Source organism: Nothoprocta perdicaria, unplaced genomic scaffold (assembly GCF_003342845.1).
Source record: "Nothoprocta perdicaria isolate Ctin4 unplaced genomic scaffold, notPer1 scaffold_93, whole genome shotgun sequence".
Classification (NCBI taxonomy): Eukaryota; Metazoa; Chordata; class Aves; order Tinamiformes; family Tinamidae; genus Nothoprocta; species Nothoprocta perdicaria.
The window spans coordinates 337642-355610 of record NW_020456232.1 but is presented as its reverse complement, the minus strand read 5'-3'; the positions used below and the strand labels follow the sequence as shown (position 1 = coordinate 355610).

The window sequence follows — 17969 nt, the reverse complement described above, 5'->3', positions numbered from 1 at the left end:
TCAAATTTAGGTCATGACTGAGAAAAGAATCCCTATAAAGAGTCCTTAGACATATGCTTAGCTCCTATTAAAATCAGCATCCCACTGAGATTGTTAGTTAAGCATATGCCTAAATTCTTCCCTCAGCCTGGCAAGTAGTAAATACTTGCCAAAATATTATTTTCTTTATTGATACAGTGTTAACTCCAAAATGTTGTGGACACGTAAGTATTAACCACTTTTGGGGTTTTTTTTTTTTTTTTTTTTGCTGCATCTCTTGGCCTTTTTAAAATTCTAGTCTGGCCAGAGCACCATCTTATCATTAAGTCAACATATTAAATTTCTCTGACAGTAAAATCTATCTATAGGCATACAGTAACAACAAGTTAACCTCAATCTGACATGAATGAAAACAGTTCCTAAGTGGTTATAGTTCCTAAAACAGAATCTATATGCAATAAATATAATTATTTCACTGAAATTGTTAGCACATGTTTTCCTTTTGCAACAGACATGTTCGCTGTACCATCTTTGTTGTATCGCTATGTTCTTTAGTAGCTCATTCTGCGCCTTTATCCTTGATTTAAATTTATTGTGACACATTCTTAAACAATAGCAGGAAACCTCACTTATGACTTTAATTATAAAATGGTGTTATAAAATTATATCCACATTTTACTTTTGGCAGTTGGCAATCCCCATTTAACATAAATAACCCTTCTTGGCCTCAGCAGTTCTCTTTGGTTGATTTCAATGCTTACTGTATGTAATTGATATAAAAACACAAGGTTTAGGAAGCAGTTATTGGAACTTGTTAAAAGAAGTAGTCAAGTTCATAAATGGATTCATTTTGCTATGTTACATGCCAAGAGAATTAATAATGTACGTTTGGGAATAAGGGAGAAATTCTGGCTTTTTAAAGAAAGACTGATGYAACTGCAGTGCTCTACTCCTAATGTTAATTGTTTGGCTCTCMAATCGACGGTTTGTTTCTCTTCCCCCACAGCTGCTTCCAATAATCTTCTAAAAACTGACACATACACATGCCCRTACCTATATTATACACAGACATACATTTTTAAGTATATATATCCACTAATACCAAACAAATCAGTTGTCCCAAAGAACAACAACAAACATAGTAGCCTGGCTGTATAAGTGAAAGGACAAGCACACCAGAAAGGGTTGTCCTCAGAAGAATGAGTTTAGCAACTGGGACTTAAGCTACTCTGAAGACATTTCCCAAAAAGGAATTCACAAGCAGTTCACACAGAGGGGCTGATTTCAGCTGAAGACCCCTGAAGTCACCCCAAGTCATCCCTATCTTCGTTCTGCCGGGTACAGGAACATGCAGGAGTTACCTGTCTGCAACTCCACAGCAGCAGCTAAGCAGCACCTCGCACGCACAGCGCCCTACAGACACACGGGCAGTTACCTGCACACAAGCCAGAGGCGGGCCGTTACTTGAAGAACCAGAGGCTAACATCAAAACACAACACCCCCTTAACACATCAGGTGTTAACACATCTTAACCATGGGCAAACATCTCTAACATAGTAAATATCACAGAATAAATCAACCCCAATTTTAATGCTTCTCTATTACTGAACTGTAATAACCATTTTAACCTCTCAAAACTCATCACTAGCCATCTGACTGCTGAGTTTAGCTAGGCCTTTCCTCAGGAGAACTGCACCAGATCAACCCTGCTATTTGTGAAACACGAGAGGTCCCAAAGCCACCAGCTCCCACCTTAAACCAGGCAGAGGAGCTAAYGCTTTGGTTTTGGTAGCCTAGACTGCCCTCTTGCTACTTGTGGCATTGTGTAGGCTGTGCTAGCATCGAGACAAACATAAAAAACCCACCAGGTTAAAATCCACGTTGCTTCTTCCTGCCTGCCAGAGCCAGCAGTTTAGCCCAGGAGGCCACACAAACTCACATGCCTTTCCTCCTGCCCCAGATGTTACCGAGTTGCTGAATAAATAGGCAGTTGACTGTACCCTGCGTGGAAGAAATTACTTTGGAGGACGCCAGGACTCATGAGACTTCCACATTTCCTAACATAAACTTTGATTTTGCTATTTTTATTGAGAAGGGGCAATGGGATAGAGCTTCCTCCTCATGCTTCCTGTTACTATATGCAATATTAATACTTATAATTAGGGGTGGTCATATTTTGTGGAGTCTGAGGTTTTGCAAACTTCTTGAACCTTTGGTGGGGGAGGAGGGAGAGGGAAGGGAAGTTAGAGATGCAGTTCATCACATATTTCCTTATAAGCCAGAGACTTTTTAAGGAGATTAGTTTTTTTTCCTTTTAGCCACCATATTTCCATGCCTGAAGACCTATCTCCAAGGCTTGAATGGGATACAACKTTGATACCAAATCCTCAGCTGCTGCAAATTGTCAGAGCACCCCAGGCATCACAGCTACTGGTCTGTGCTGATGATGAGCCCGTGTGTGGCTGCCTCCACTCTCAGTCTAGGAAGAGAAAATTAATCCTCCTGCAGGGAGCAGCTTCTTCCAAAAAAAATCAAAGACTGGCATTAGCAGCATTTAGGAGGCATCAAGCCAAGACACCACAAAAATGAAACTAGTACAATCAGAACAACCTTGGTTTCTCCTGACTTAACCAACAACCAAAATCAAAACCCAAACCCACATCCCAAGTTAATACACACACAGTGCAAATGAAGGTGACAGAGCAAGGCTGTCACACGCACCCCAGCCCCACTGGGAAGGTGGAAGAACTTCCCAAGCATCCAACAGGCACCCACGCTGCTCTGGGACATGCCAGGGACACAAGGACACAGTCAGGGCTTTGCAGTGGCAGCACTGATGTCAGGACACACTGGTTCAAGTACTCACCAGAAACAAAGTAAGGGAGAATTAGGAGACATTAGAAGTGCTAGGGGAGAAGCAGGGCAAAGAATATATTTCTTGGCTCACTATCAAAGAGCTGAGTTCTCCCTCTTGGTCCAACACMGTATCAGAAGCCAAAAAACATTTCAACTGAAATCACCTTAGAACTCTCCCAACCTCCCATCTTAACTTTATAACAGTAGACTATCAAATTGTTCTGCAGTAGTGAATGCTGGAAATATTTTTCAAGTATTTGCTCTACCCATATTATCTTTAAGAAATAAAATGGAAGCGAGTTTTAAAAAAAGCTGTCTCCATTTTTGTTCTCAGAATGGTTGATTTTATTGGTTGTTTTTGCAGAGGGAAAGGTAAAAGGCAGGATGTTGATTTTGAAAACAAGTCATTTCTGCTTTGCAGAAAGCATTAGGAGCAGTGACGTCCCAGTGCCGAGGCTCCCTCCTGGTTGCCTCAGGGAGGATGCTCGCTGGCAGTGAGGTTGCCCTGCAGGCCCAGTTCTGGGGAGGTGCTGGAGTGAAGATAGGCTCTCTCACCTTCACTTCTGTACATGTAATTAAAGATTGTTTTGTGTATATGCTGGGGCTCATTTCTATCAGTTAAAAAATCTTTTATTAAAATACTGATTTTATTATTTTCCCTGGGTAACTCCACACCTGGCATCAGTGAAGGGCTGAACAAGTATTTTTTCTGAATTTATGCCAGCATTACCCACTGCTGCCATCAAGAGGCATCCTCAGACAAGATGCACAAGCATCCACCTTCCTTAAAGCCATCAGTTTTATATTACTCCTTAACCTCAGCCTCCACTGATGCCCATGCTAGCTGCTTACGTGGCCCCTTAGTAAAGCAGAGGGGAAATAAGTCTGACTCAACTCTGGCTAAGGCCGTATCGTTGTTTTGTTGCATCCTCCCTTCCCACCTACCGTTGGGTCATTTTCCATCTGACACCTGTTATAAACATCCCTGAGCAGCCTTCATGAGCTGCCTGCAGAGCAGGCGCTGTGTCRTGGCCTCCCTCCACAGCCACAGGAGGATGAGCAACACCACGGGTTATCAACAGAAGTGCCCRAGCGAAGGAGACGTGGCCACCCCATCTCTGCGTGTGGCCACGTCCACAGCGGAGCTGCACTCACCTCTCCCAAAGCTGCTCGTGCCACCACACGAACCGATGGCTCCCCATTGCCTCAGCACAGCCCTTCCTGCACGCTGCTCCTGACAAGCAACAGCTCTGCAGATGTAGCAGCCATACCCACTGCCCAGCACTTGCCTCGGCAAACGGCCTCGCAGTCTTCAGCCCAGACCCACAGCTTCGGAGCAACCCACATCTAACTCCCTAGCTGAACACTGCCCTCAACTTGCATCTCCACTATCATGCCAAGGAAGCATCTAGGATGTATTTGTAGCATAGAAGGATGGACAAGGGAGCAATGCTTATTTTGACTTTGAAAGCATATCCCAAGACTTGCAGACCAGAGATAGATCCTGCCCGGGCTCTCATAGATAAATGCTCTTTATTTGTGCACTGAATAGCACGCAGAAGTGACAAAGGGAGAGGTACTTAGAAAGCCTTCAAAGAGTTTTCCCAAGTGTCTTGAAAAGACCCTTTTAAATAACACCATGGAGGATTCTGATGTTTTCCTGACAGAACAAAGAGCACTCAGCTTGCAGACCCTGCATAACAACTCCATTGCACATCATTCAAGCATCTCAGTTCTCACACTTTTTCCACAAAAACACACTGTTCTGTGTGGCAACTTGTCCAGGTGCCTCAAACCTCTGCAGAGCATCAGGCTACTGATCCACACCAAACAAAACCATTAGGAGAAATTTTTTGAACAATAATGTCCCCTGCTGGCAGGAGCGAGACCCAACTTGTGATGCTGAATTGCAGCAGGTTCCCCGAGGCTCAGGGGATACTAACATGAACACTGCTCATGTCCTGACCTGAACAGGACATCAAAAAGAAAGAACAGCACCATGAACAAGTGCTATTTGAAGAAAGTAGTTTGGCTCATCTCAGATGAGGACAGAGTACGTTTGATGTATTAATTTTAGTAACAGGAGACAAATCTGAATGGGATTCCGGAACAGTCTCTGTGACTTAATACCCAACAAACAATGYAGCAACAGGGAACTCAGATTTCACTTCTCTCAGCTGCCCCACTTGTCCTCTGTGTGTCTAAAGGCAAATCGGGTTTCCTCAATATACCTGGAGTGCCAAAGCAGTGACCAGCTCACTTGTCTGACTGATCTCACCACAAGGAGCTGAGGTCACCCTTCCAAGGGTACATAAGCGACACAGGGGCCCAGGACCCACTCCACAGGCTACACACACACACACTGAAGGCTAGATTTTCAGAGTATTCGGCACAGTAGAGGCACACCAGCCCCTTTCCAACCTGGGTGCTCCCAGAAACTCCTAGTGCTCCTCCTTACAAACGAGGAAACAGAAAGCTAACGTGCTGGGTTCCAGCACATCCCCAAATCCCAGATAGCAGAACTTCTGAGTACGTCAAAACTTCTCCAAGTACCTGTGCCAGTTCTGAGGATGAGCTCAGGTTTTAGCTATGCTGAAACCTGAAATTTTCAGGTGCTTCTGAAAATGCAAAAAAAAAAAATAGCAACCAAAGGGACAAATCCTTGTTTCCACCCTAGGGAGGCAGCTGCTCGCTGTTCCTGCTGTATCTCAGAGCCATCATATATGCCTCAAAGTCCATGGGCAACCATTGTCATTAAACCCAAGGATTGCTACTGCTCTAGTTAGTTCTAGGATCTAGCCATAATCGTACAGGAACATGACAAAATTCCTTTCCCAGCCTAGGAGCCGGACAATCCTGCTGAAACTCAGAGAGGTAAACAAGGACATATTGAACATATTTAGAAGGGATGAACAAACTTTTAAGTTCGGATTCTCTTTATCAGATCCCTTGGGATTCCAAGTTTCTCTGCTCTTTCCAGCTATGTGAACAGCTAATATGAAGGCCTTCCGATAAGCTTGGTTTCCCTCGTGTCCTTGAAGYACTGCAGCTACAACAGCATTGCTGCAAAGAAAGGTCTGATTTTCTTCAGCAGCCAATGGAAGAACTCAGTGGAAGAAACTTYTAACACCTGCAAAATGACCATACTTTTGCTTAGGAAAGCAGGAGCCAGGCTCAGGGTGAGAGGATTGTGAATCAGCTCAAACTGGCTCAAAACTAGCAGATTTCAATTGTCACAATGACTGTGTTTTGGCAAGGAACTGAGAACTGTAAAGTCATATGAGACAAGGTGACCAAAATAAGGGCAAGTTTCATGGAGGTGGGGGAGCAGAACTATGTTATTGTTCCCTTAGCTTAGTCACCAATTCTATTTATATGCTTTAAGGGACTGGAAATACTTTTATCTTCGCTCTGGGTCCAAAGAGAGTTTTCCAGTTTCTATATAAAGAAGTCATTTTGGACAGATCAAAACAATAAAGGCACAGAGCTCCTGCATGACAGATGCCAGGATGTTAGTAACCATAAATGGTTTTCAAATATGGCCCCAGCGCCATCCCCCACAGTAGCCCTTTCAAGTGGGAATTACAAATTGCTTACCCGGAGAGGAAATTTCAAACAGGCCACTTATCAAAAAGTGCCAAATAAACCTGTCATTGGGACAGAAGTTACAAACCATTCCTAAATTCTGCAGACATTTCCTGAGCCTGTGAACTCTGATCTTGGCTTCTAATAAACATGACATCAGCTCCCCAGTACTGCAGACACAAGACACATGACCCACCACTATGTTATCACTTCCTCTACAGTTTCTTCTAGGGTCTATTCTGAGGCACAACATCAATGGAAGACTTTCCACTTATTTCAGAATTGGTTTTGGATCGGGTCCTTAGAGCGAGGTCAGAACAAGCACAGCATGGTATCTGAATGYGAGCTACAAATATTATTGCAAGTATCCACTTAAAAGCAGGGCTGAATCTGAGGCGTTTGAGGAGTTTTCCAGGTATTGAATTAGTAAGTGGGTTAAGACAAAGCTCCTCTTGCTTTCAAAGACTTATTAACTGCTACCTTCTCATCCTAGAGATGTAAAATAGCCTTTAAAAACTCTGATTAAATATGTATATGCTGGAAAGCTACTAAGTAACATCTTAAAACATGTTAAGGATCATTCTGATATAGAGTTGAGCAAAGAAGAACCTCATGAGGTTCAACAAGGACAAGCGCAGGGTCCTGCACCTGGGGAGAAATAACCCCAGGCATCAGTACAGATTAGGAGTTGATCTGCTGGAAAACAGCTCCATGGAGAGGAATTTGGGAGTCCTGGTTGACACCAAGTCAACCATGAGTGAGCAGTGTGCCCTCGTGGCCAAGAAGGCCAATGGGATCCTGGCCTGCATCAGGAGGAGTGTTGCCAGCAGGTCAAGGGAGGGGATTCTGCCCCTCTCCTCAGCTCTGGTGAGGCCGCACCYRGAGTATTGGGGGCAGTTCTGGGCTCCCCAAGACAAGAGGGATGTGAAAATTCTAGAGAGGGTCCAGCTGATGATTAAGGGACTGGAGCCTCTATTTTATGAGGAAAGACTAAGTGAGCTGGGCCTGTTTAGCCTGGAGAAGACTGAATCTTGATCAGATCAGATCTTGATCAGATCTTGATCAGATCAGACTGATCTGATCAATGTGTATAAGTACCTGAGGGGAGAACACAGGGAGGATCAAACTCTTCTCAGCAGTGGCCAGTCATAGGGATATTGGGTACAAATTGAAACACAAAGTTCGCTCTCCATGTGAGGAAAAATTTCTTAACACAGAGCATGACAGAGCCCCGGAACAGGCTGCCCAGAACAGTTGTGGAGCCTCCTTCTCTGGAGATCTTCAAAACTCACCAGGATGTGACCCTGTGCCACATGCTCTAGGTGTTCCTGCTGGAGCAGGAAGGTTGGACTAGATGATCTCTAGAGGTCCCTTCCAACCTTAACCATTCTGTGAATATGCTAGACCACTTCAGATACTGGAATGAGACTCACTTTATCCTTCCCTAATTTTCCCTGGAAGTTAAGGAGAGCTTCATGGTTTGTCTTTTCCTTGCAGTTATTTCCTCTGCAGATGAGCTTGTTTTTGAAATTTACAGTGGAAAAAAACTTTTAAATGTTCATGTTTTACTTTGGGCTGGGAACATGATCAAGACACCCAACCAGTACACCAGGTAAGAGATAAGCATAATAAGCATAGAAGTAGATCTCTTGGGAAGGTAACTTAAACACAGTATTTTCAAGAGATACTATTTGTAAAGACTGTGGAACATCTGCCTAAAAATGGAGCCCCTATTCCAGACTAAAGAGTTATTTACTGGAGATTTGAATATTCCTAAAACAGTCCTATATCAGATATGGGTCAGAGCTGACAGGTACATAATACACAGTTGCTGAAAAATTCTTATTAAAAAACTTAAAACACATGACTTGTTGGAAAGATCTCCCACCCATGTGAATCCACAGAGGYGGGAAAGTGAGCAGAGACAAAACTAAAAAGCTCTTCAAAATGCTCAGAGTGCTCCTACCCATCTTTCACCTGCTCATTCTTGTCTTCCAATGTTGATCAGTTCAGACTCTGCAGTCTCTAAAACAGTAAAGCCCCAGGGGTCTGTACAAGTCGGAAAGGGAAGCTAGGTGCTCCGTGACAAACAGCAGCCGTTGGCATCTCCAGCCAAGCCTGGAGCAGCTGCGCACCAAGCTGCCAGCCCTGGCACAGCAACGACACAGCAGCCACTTGCCTATCGACTGCTGCCACCGGAGCAGGCGGGTCCCGAAGATCTGCAAAGCTCAAGGGTGCTCCACAGGCTGCTGGGGAAGGGGAAGCTCCTCCTCGCTGCTGCAACACACAGGAAACGCTGCAATGCTGTTGGGTGGTGTTAACACCAAGGGCTTTTCTTGAGAAAGGAAAAGAAACACACAGCAAGAACAAGATCCCTGCATACAATGATGATCAAAAGCCATGTGCGTGCTAAGTGAGGATTGAGCTGTGTAGTTTTACAGCTGTAAACAAGCAGGGATCTCTGCAGACTTAAAAGGGACTGGTCACCACCAGCTTCATCAGGCCACAGTATTTAGGCAGGAACACAGAGGGCAAGTGACAAAAGAGGAGCTGCCAGGGAGGGGACAGCAGAGGGAGTGGGAGCTACCTGAAGTCAAGGGTTACTCAGGGCAAACCATACTCTTGCCAAGGGAGCTTTAATGACCAGGAAAAACTCAGTGCTTTGGTTATAGTGACTCACGGAGCAGGGCAGCACCTCCTACCAACGTGCCATGGCATTCGTATCCAGCAGGAAGTGTGTCAGCTCCTGAGTCACACAGCTCCCGAGGACCGGCTGTTGCCAAGCTAAACATTGACCATGCCCAGCCCTGCTCGGTGCTGGCATCCCTGCGGCCCAAGGTTAAGCTCATCTCCCCAGAGCTTCCTAAAATAAAAACCTTTCTGCTTATAAACAAAACACCCTTTCCAAGCCTGGGCTACCAGCAGCAAACATTTCCCTGCACAGACACTTCACCTTCTAGCACCAAGGGCCTGCACTGCAACCTGCCCAAGCAACGGGGAGCTGCCTGCTGTTGCAGAGCAAACTTGAGTACAGGAGGGGACTCGGGTTTCTACACTACTGACCTACATTTGCAGAGCCCTGGAGGCAGCTTTGCCCAGCCTGCRAAGAGGAAAGACTGTAAAGGCAGCTATATTCAGCTGTTATGCAATAGCAAGCACAGCTGTGCTGAGCAAAACCGGCCAACAACGGGCGGAGGAAACAAAAGCTACCGAGTTCCACGTAGGAAAAACTAATGTGTTCCAACTAACAAAGAAGGGCCTTTTAATTAACTTGTTCCCATTGAGTGCAGAGATAATTAAATTACATAGAAAGCTACATTAGCGTAATCAGTTTATACAAACTCACATACAGAGACAAAAGATTTTTCTAGATTCATCTATAAAAAGCAGCTTCATTTAAACTGCATTCACTCCATCTTTGTTAAGTGCACTCCTGTGTTCTTTTCTTCCAGAGAAAAGAGGATTCTAACATCAAGCCAGTTTAATCAAACCCTTGAAAGGCTACCACAACTTTTGATCCAATTCTTCAGGAATTTTGTATTTTTAAGGCTATTCCTTTTATTTATGCAATTACACAGGAATCCYACCTTTCAGGTCAGTGAAGTGCATCTCCCATGCTTACAGCTGCACAGAAGAGACTGAAAGCAGAATTTGAATGCATGRAAATTGCTCAGAACAAATAAAACAAATAACTTTTTTTTAATTGGTACTTTGAGTATAGCTAGTTTGGTAAAGCTAAATAAAATGGTTTGAAAGTAAATATATATGTTAGAAGGAGCTTCTCTGCATTGATTCGTGGAGAGTCTGCACTGCTTTAGTTAAAGAAATCTCTAGCCAAAACTAGAGCTCAAGTTTTAGAGTGAGTCTAAACTCAGGACTCCAGAGTCCTCAATGCTTCACTAAGAGTCACACATGATCTGCTCCACAAAAGCTCCAAGAGTTCACATAAGGCCAAAGCACAAAGCAAATGAATACCCTCTTTGGAGCATCATATCCTTGAGATTAAGCATCTATTTAAGCACTTTGCAGAACTGATACAAAATATTTAGTCATACCCTTGGGGTTGGGTGCCCCTCATAGCAAGAGGAATTCAACCTAGGAAGGAGGACTCTACCTCAGTGCGCTCTTAGAGCAGCCACAGATCACTCATGGACACCTTCTCAGTACGGATGAGAAATTGCAGCAGGAAGGAAGCCATTCCCATCTAGAGCAATGGAATTGCTCCGGGTAACTAGAATAGCATCTGCAAACTTGCAGCACCTCACATAAAGATAGGCTATCAACTAAGCAAACCTGTGCCCTTAGTAAAATCCACACAAAAATGGAGAGGAAGTAGAACTGCCCTCCCCACTGTATCCTGTGCCCTCAGCTTTCATCCCTCTTGTTCTGCTGTGATCTGGATAGCAGAGCTSGTTCTGAACCTTGATACCCTCACTGCAACCTAAGGCTTCCTACACRGACCCCTTCTATGTGAGCAACAAGTTCCATGTTTTGGCTTAAGAAATGCATATTGAATAAAGCTCCAAAGGGAGTTAAGTCAGGGTAAAGTTATATAAACATAAAAAAACTGCAGTTGAGGCTGTGTGAATTGAGGCTTCCAGTATTCGCTACTTCAAGAAAAAAATATAATCATAGAGAATATATATGCACAACTAAACTTTTTTGATTAAATGTTATTTCAAAGCCAGACCATTTCACCCCAAATACCATCCTTATGCACACAGATGAACAAACAACAGAAAAAGCAAATGCAGGCCTATAGGGTTCTGAAGAACAAGGAAGGGGTTGCTTCGGGGTTTTACTTCTTTTTTTGCTTTACATGTTGCTCATTTCCTCCGGAAGAGGGCTTGCACTTTTTTTACTAACATGCACCAGCCAGAATGCAGTCAGCTCCTGAGTGCTGTGCCAGCAGACCTAGCATGGCAGGAGCCTTCGGCTCTCCCTGAGGCTAAGCTCCAATGACCTGGAGGGAGCAGAGTGCTCTGCTTTCCTCTGGGAGGGCAGCTGAGATCCCACAGGGCATCTCACATCTGTCAGAGCGTGGATGAGCAGGAACCTCAGAGGAAAAGCAAGCTCTCCACAGCATCCTAAATAGCAAGCGTGCCACCTGCCCAAAGCACCCAGCAAGGAGCCCGGACAAAGGGGGCTCACCCACGCCCCCCATACACCCCAAGCAGCTGGGGGCCCGGCGCACGGTGCTGCAGACAGGAAGAGCGCTCGGAGGCCCCTCGCCCAGGCAGAGCCGTGCCCAGGGCGGCAGCTCCCTGCGCCTTCGCAGCCCCCGTTCCTAAGGCTGCAGTGGCGCCTGCTGGTCGCAGCCCAGGGAAGCAGGCGGCGCTCCTGCCCGCGGCACAGGGCCGGGGCACCGCAGCTGGAGTCCGATTTTCAGTCATTCCCCCTCCTTTCAACAACAGGGCGCACACACCACAGCCAGATCCTCTCTCAGTCTCAGCCCCGTCTCCTCTCCACGGGGCTGACCACAGCCTATTCTTGCACAGACAGTGTCAGCCTCTGCTCCCAGCAGCTCTGCTCACATTAGCAACAACCACCAGCTCAGTTTAGAAATGAGAGCCTGACAATGCGAAAGCTTCCTGGGTTTTCTCTAAAAGAGGAAGAAATTCTAAGTCAAAAGGAGACAAGTTCAATGGGTGCAGAAAACAGCCTGTCTGTTATAGGACCTTTTCCCTGGCACGGCAGTGACATCTACTTCCCTTGGCTGTAAGTGACTGACACTGAACAACACAGGGTAGGAACGTATCTGTCCATGCATCAGTCCCGAGCTAGCTGACACGTCTATACATGACAGTACTAAACAGCCACAGCCAGCCTGGCTCCTAGCAGCAGTCCCGCAAAGCCAGGGCAGCTTTGTGGCTGCTCTAGCTAGGCTGCTGAGAGGGCAGCAAGGAAGAGCTGCACATTCAGATAAGGGAACTTAGTCTGTCAAGCCAGAACTGCTCTCCTCAGGAGCTAGTCATTCAGGAAAGTTGCACAATCTACTTTGGGACCAGTGCTTCTAAAAAAAGGTCTGTTGATGCATTACCACATAGACAGACACAGCCTTCTACTTCATGCCAAGATGGAGAGTGCAAGGAAGTCTTCAAACATASGGCAAATCCAGTCTATAGGACACAGCCATACAGTCCCTCAGAGACTGTATCACGGCTGCCCTACTCCCCCCAGGATGCTGGCCCAGAGGCCAGGAGCTCCATTAGTCAGCACTGCCTTCCCCAAGCCCTCCAGGACCTCAGTAGCCCAACTATGCCCCGAGCCAGCACTTGGCTCCCATCAGCATGACCAAGAGCCTCCAAGCCAGAAGGCAGGAAACACCTGTGCAGCTCTGGCTCTGCCTCTTGGGTCTCAGAAAACCCCATCTACCACTGAACCCCTTTGCAACATCCATGCATCCTTATTTATGTGCACATGGAAGAAACACAACTAGTATCCAAGAGGTCCCTGGAGCAAAAGACTCTTTRGTCTGTCTGCACAAACATATGCTGAAGAGTGTAAGACTATCTTGTAGACAATAAYTTCTACGTACACATTCAGGCATAACAACTTCAAAATCATAACTCTAACTGCCACCTGCCTCCTGAGGTACTATGTTAGCCACTCAGGTAAGCATTCACAGAAAACATGTTCAAAACTGGACAGCGTGCACTTGACACCATCTCCTTGTACCCTTGACTTCACAAAAGCAGGGAGAAAAGGTCATAGTGAGAATTTCTGGAAGTCCTACCSCAACACCTAGGACACCTAACAACTGGGCCAGGAATTTTCTAAACCCTCAGAGCAGTCCAATCCACAATCTTTGCTCTGTGTTGCAATCACTGAGCTGAAACAAGGCAAAAAGCTGAATGGTTGGTTCAGTGAATTAGTTCCTTCTCAGTCATGGAAAAAAAAGAAAAAGTCCATCTGCAACTAAGGCTTTGTAGAGCTCCACTGCTTCCACTAAAAGCAAAGTGACACAGGCCTGAGTCATTAAATCAGCTGTCTGGGGATAAAAAAAGACATTTTGCTGTGGTCCATTTCAGGCATTGTTGTCCTTGGTCTGTTCCTTGGAAGAAGTCCCCTCTCACTCATCCCTCACTGTTACTCATATTGAGGGGGATTTTGATAATGCCTTTACATGACTCAAAACTTCGTGCTAGACACATCAGTGTTTCTCACACTCTACTTTCCAATCATGAAATAGTCCAAGGCAAAGGGTCAGCTCTCAAAATCCTTCAGAAACACCTGTGCCTGGAGAGGAGCTCCACTCCCTGCAAGCTTGATTCATGATGGGTCACCGCTCTCTGCTCTGCTCCTAGGGAAGCCCACATCAACCTCGGGCCTACTTTCAATCCTGGAACGAAAGCTCCSCTAAACAAAAAACTAACAAAAAGGACAGAAAGATTTATTCATTGATCCATTTAATCAGAGTAACAGCTGTAGACTAACTACAGAAATTAGATTTGGAGTGAACTTCTCCAGAGCTTCAGATATTTAGATCATGGCTATTAGACTCATCAATTGGGAATACAGTCAAGAGGCACTGACAGATTGAGAACTACCTCTTGCCTTGACTTCTCATTTATTTTAGGGCAAAATTCCCACCATCCTCTATGTGGTAACGTTTGCTCATGGAGAAGGAGATAGCATTAGTCCTGCAGGACCATTGTAGCAAGACCTTGYCTTCAAAGCACATAAAGTTCACATAAAGTCAATGAGAAAGACACTTTCTCTCCTGCATGTCACTCTCCTACCATAGGCACAAGCTGTGCTCCTGCAACACCTTCACTCCACCTCTCTCTCAAGTGGATCAACAACATAAACAGCAGCAGCCAACTGGGATCTCTCATGCTTCCAGCACCATGGGGTTTCTGCTGACATGCAAACATCCCAGGAATGAGCCAGAGTAGTTAGTGTGGCCTACACTGCAGACTTGCAAAAATCACAGTAAAAAACAGACCCTCCTATAGCTAATAGAAGCTCTGCCACTAACTTCCATTGTACCAGAATTTAATTAAGGAGTTAATCAGTTTACAATCATTACTCACTGCCTGGCAAGAGATCCTTCATTATGTGCACACAAAGGCTGCCACCACGTACAATCCCCACCTGAAGCTTCATATAACAACAGAAAATACCATCAAGAAACACCCAGAAAGAATACAACTGAGCGCAAAGTTTCTTTGAGGCAGCACATTGCCCCAACCTTCCACTTACCCCATACCACCAAATTTGTTGCTGTTTGTAGGCACTCAAATGGAGAATGAGAGGAGAAGACATAAGGCAAAAGGAGAAAGAACAGAAGGTTGGAAGCCAGACRCACCTATGAACTGAAAGGACCCCAACAGTATTGGTAATTTACTGCTGAATGAATTTTATTCCTATAGTTAAGGCAAGATCATAATGGATATATACAGGCCTCTGGGTATTTTCAACAGTGTTAAATGAAGACTGGACTGCACGTTTTCTGAGGCATTCCTGGTTAGGCAGCCTGAGACATAAGGAGACTCCATCAAGATGACTGCTCCTTTGTACCTTGTGTTCATGGGAACATAATCACAGGAAAGAACACAATAGATCAAGTTTTAGGTGCTCACTTGGTAACAATGTCAGTTTAAAACATTAGCCTAAAAAGTGTAGAGAAGCTGTAAAAATTAGCAGAAATATATATATTCTGTCTTAATCAAGTCACATACCCATGCTCTCAAAATATGAAATTTTAAGAGACACTTTGCTATAGGTCTTTAGTGGACCCTATAGGAAAAGGGCTCAAAGTGTAAATTGATCAGAATCTTTGCTAACTCCAAGCATGAGTTCATCCAGTACCAATATCAAGTAAGGTTCATTCTYGACTACAGGAAATTTCCAGTATATAACCCAATTATAAAGGTACAAATGGAGCTTTCTTGCCATTTTCCACAGGAGGTCTAGCAGAGAACAGCTATTGCTCAATTCCAGTTTTCACCACTCGCCAGAGAGAACTACAAGTTACCAAATCTGACTTCATCCACCCGCCCGCCATGCGCAGACCAAAAACGAGCACGCTGCCTCCAAAGGCAGCCTTAACTTCTCAGCCTACCAGAAGTAAACCATTACTCCTAGTGCACAGTGGGTTTTATTCCATGCACTTACTGATACCTATGCCTCAAAACAGGAGTTTACAGTAGACTCAAAGAAACTTACCCAGACTTCTTCGCTTGCTGGTTTTCTAACAGGCTTTTTCTCCTTCATCCAGCCCTCCAGGCACAGCAAATGCATTTCCCTCTCCAAGGAGTCTAACACATAGGTTATAAAGTGTTTTCTCCAGGGCTGTTAAGAAGATGTGTTCCACAGCCCTCCAAGTACAACAGGACAAAAGTACACTCTGCATTCTCTTCCTTCAGGTTGGTCATCCACAGAAAACTGGAAAAAAAAAAAAAAGTTTGTGCTTAGAAGGGATCAAGAATTAGAGATATGTTTATTAATAGTCCTGGTCTGGTAACCACCTTTGTTTATACCTATTTTCTCCTGATCATCTTCTTGCTTGATTAAAGCAAGGGCCTGTAGCCTTGCCCAAAGATAAGAAGTTTTATTTATTTAAACAATTTAACATGAGCTTTTTTTCTTCCTCTATCTCTCTTAGTTGAGCCGCAGCAGACTCAGCTGTTTCCAAATTTCCCCCAACCACTACATCATGCCCATGCTCAGGCTGCAAGAGAACCAGCAAAGTCTTTGTAGCCTGGCCCTAGTCATGCATGTAAGGCCAAGCAAACTCATATAACTAGGAAGAGGTCCCAGGGCTACCTCTGTGGATTTTTTTTACTTTTCCCAACACTTAAAAGCACCTCAGAGCCAAATTTCATATTGCCTATTCCTCTGCAAAAGTGCTTGCTTACCATGTACCATATGAAGAGCCAACAGCCAGCCAAATACTCAATCAAGAGATCATCAGGAATCGGCAGAACAGGGCTGCTCTATAAGTAGGAGCAAGCCAGGGCCAGAAGGTGACCCCAACAGACACAACACCCTCACCAAGCAGAGGGCAGGCCCAGAGGGTCTAAACAGCATGAGCAGCACAGGGCACTGATAAAAGGGTCCACAAGTAGCTCCAGTCACAGCAAGGAGATGAACCAGGTCCAGGAAATACAGCCAGACAACAGGGCCAAAGACAGACTTAGCAATGAGACAGCACAAAATCCCACCAGGAGAAGAGCAGACCTGAAAACCCAAGCCTGAGCTCAACTAGAATTCCTGGGCTTATGGGTAGGGGCTCACAGGTGCAGCTGCTTAAGGCAATTAAGGCCTRTGAGTAACCTCAGGTGATACAGAGCCCTGAAAGGTATGAGCTCTCAGACTGCTGAGTTAAAGATGCCTGTGCAGTCTTGATGCCTGTGTACAGGTGAAGACAATCTCAAAAGCCTGGTGTAGCCAGAGCAGCTTTCTGGCTAAAGCTAGCAGAGAAATAAAGGGTGCCAACATCTAATAATTTTTTTGTGTGGTTCAGTTACTTCACACTTGCTTTRTTTTAACAAGAGTAACTGTTCCTCATACGCTTCCAAATATATATCCTTATACTGTTTTTCTCTATTTCCTCTATACCATTTTTTTTCACTGCGTCTTATCAAGTCACTACATTCACCAAGGAGGTCAAAACCTTAAGTCAAGACAAGCTAAASATGGAAATGGCCTCGTATGTGTCCACTTCCAGTCAACTGAATCTACTTTTAATCCATGTGTCTTAACATACTAACATATATATACTAACATATATATAACATATTAATATATTAACATATTAACATACTAACATACTCCTACATGACAAGTACCCATTTCTGGCCTTTAGTATACTGTGTACATTCAGAGATTAATTCACTTTCTCTCTGGGAACCACCCTAGATCAATCCAAAACTCCTCAGGGATTGCATATGAAAAGCAGCATTCCCTTGAACACCCGAGATGGCTTGACAGGCTTGGAGTAGGGTTGTTCTTGTTGAACACAGATAGAGTCCCACTGACAGTGGTGGCCAGCGATAARACTAGAGGAAATGGCCACAAACTGAAGCACCAAAAAAGTTCCACAGGAACTCARAAGTTCCACAGGAACTTAAGAAAAAATTTCTTGACAGTGAGSGTGACAAGAGCCCTGGAACAGGCTGCCCAGAGAGGTTGTGGAGTCTCCTTCTCTGGAGATCTTCAAAACCCACTTGGATGCAGCCTGTGCCAYGTGCTCTGGGTGACGCTGCGTGTGCAGGGGGGTTGGACTAGGTGACATCTGGAGGTCCCTTCCAACCTTAAGCATTCTATGATTCTGTGATTTTGTGACAAGCCATTCCCACCACAACAAGCCTGTGTTGGCTCGTGGGGCTGTTTCACAATTACTCCTATCAGTTGCACACCCAGCAGCCAGTGTTAGACAGAAGGCTGTAAAGGGCAAAAAGCCTTCAGCCGTGCCCACTGCACGCTGCCTTTTATCTGCACAGCTACATTTTTAAACAGTAACTGGTTTTAAGGTAGCTGTTTTTTTAAGTTACCCTAAATTTAAGTGTTTCTCTTTCAAGTCATGTTTACCATGCCTTTTC

The 17969-nt window shown here is 44.8% G+C and overlaps 1 long non-coding RNA gene across 3 annotated transcripts in view; it reads right to left on the bottom strand.

The window, feature by feature from the left end:
* LOC112958944 overlaps positions 1-16598 on the bottom strand; it is a 69196-nt gene extending 52598 nt beyond the window's left edge. The window contains exons 1-3 of one of the 3 annotated variants that reach the window (XR_003251530.1): positions 16284-16598; positions 15592-15810; positions 1364-1414 (exon numbers count right to left, since the gene is read on the bottom strand). This is a non-coding gene — a long non-coding RNA (uncharacterized LOC112958944). Of the gene's footprint in view, positions 1-1363; positions 1415-14765; positions 14944-15591; positions 15811-16283 lie in introns of those variants that run through there. The other 2 variants (XR_003251529.1, XR_003251531.1) reach the window with 2 other exon arrangements.
* Between the last annotated feature and the right edge of the window lie 1371 nt (positions 16599-17969).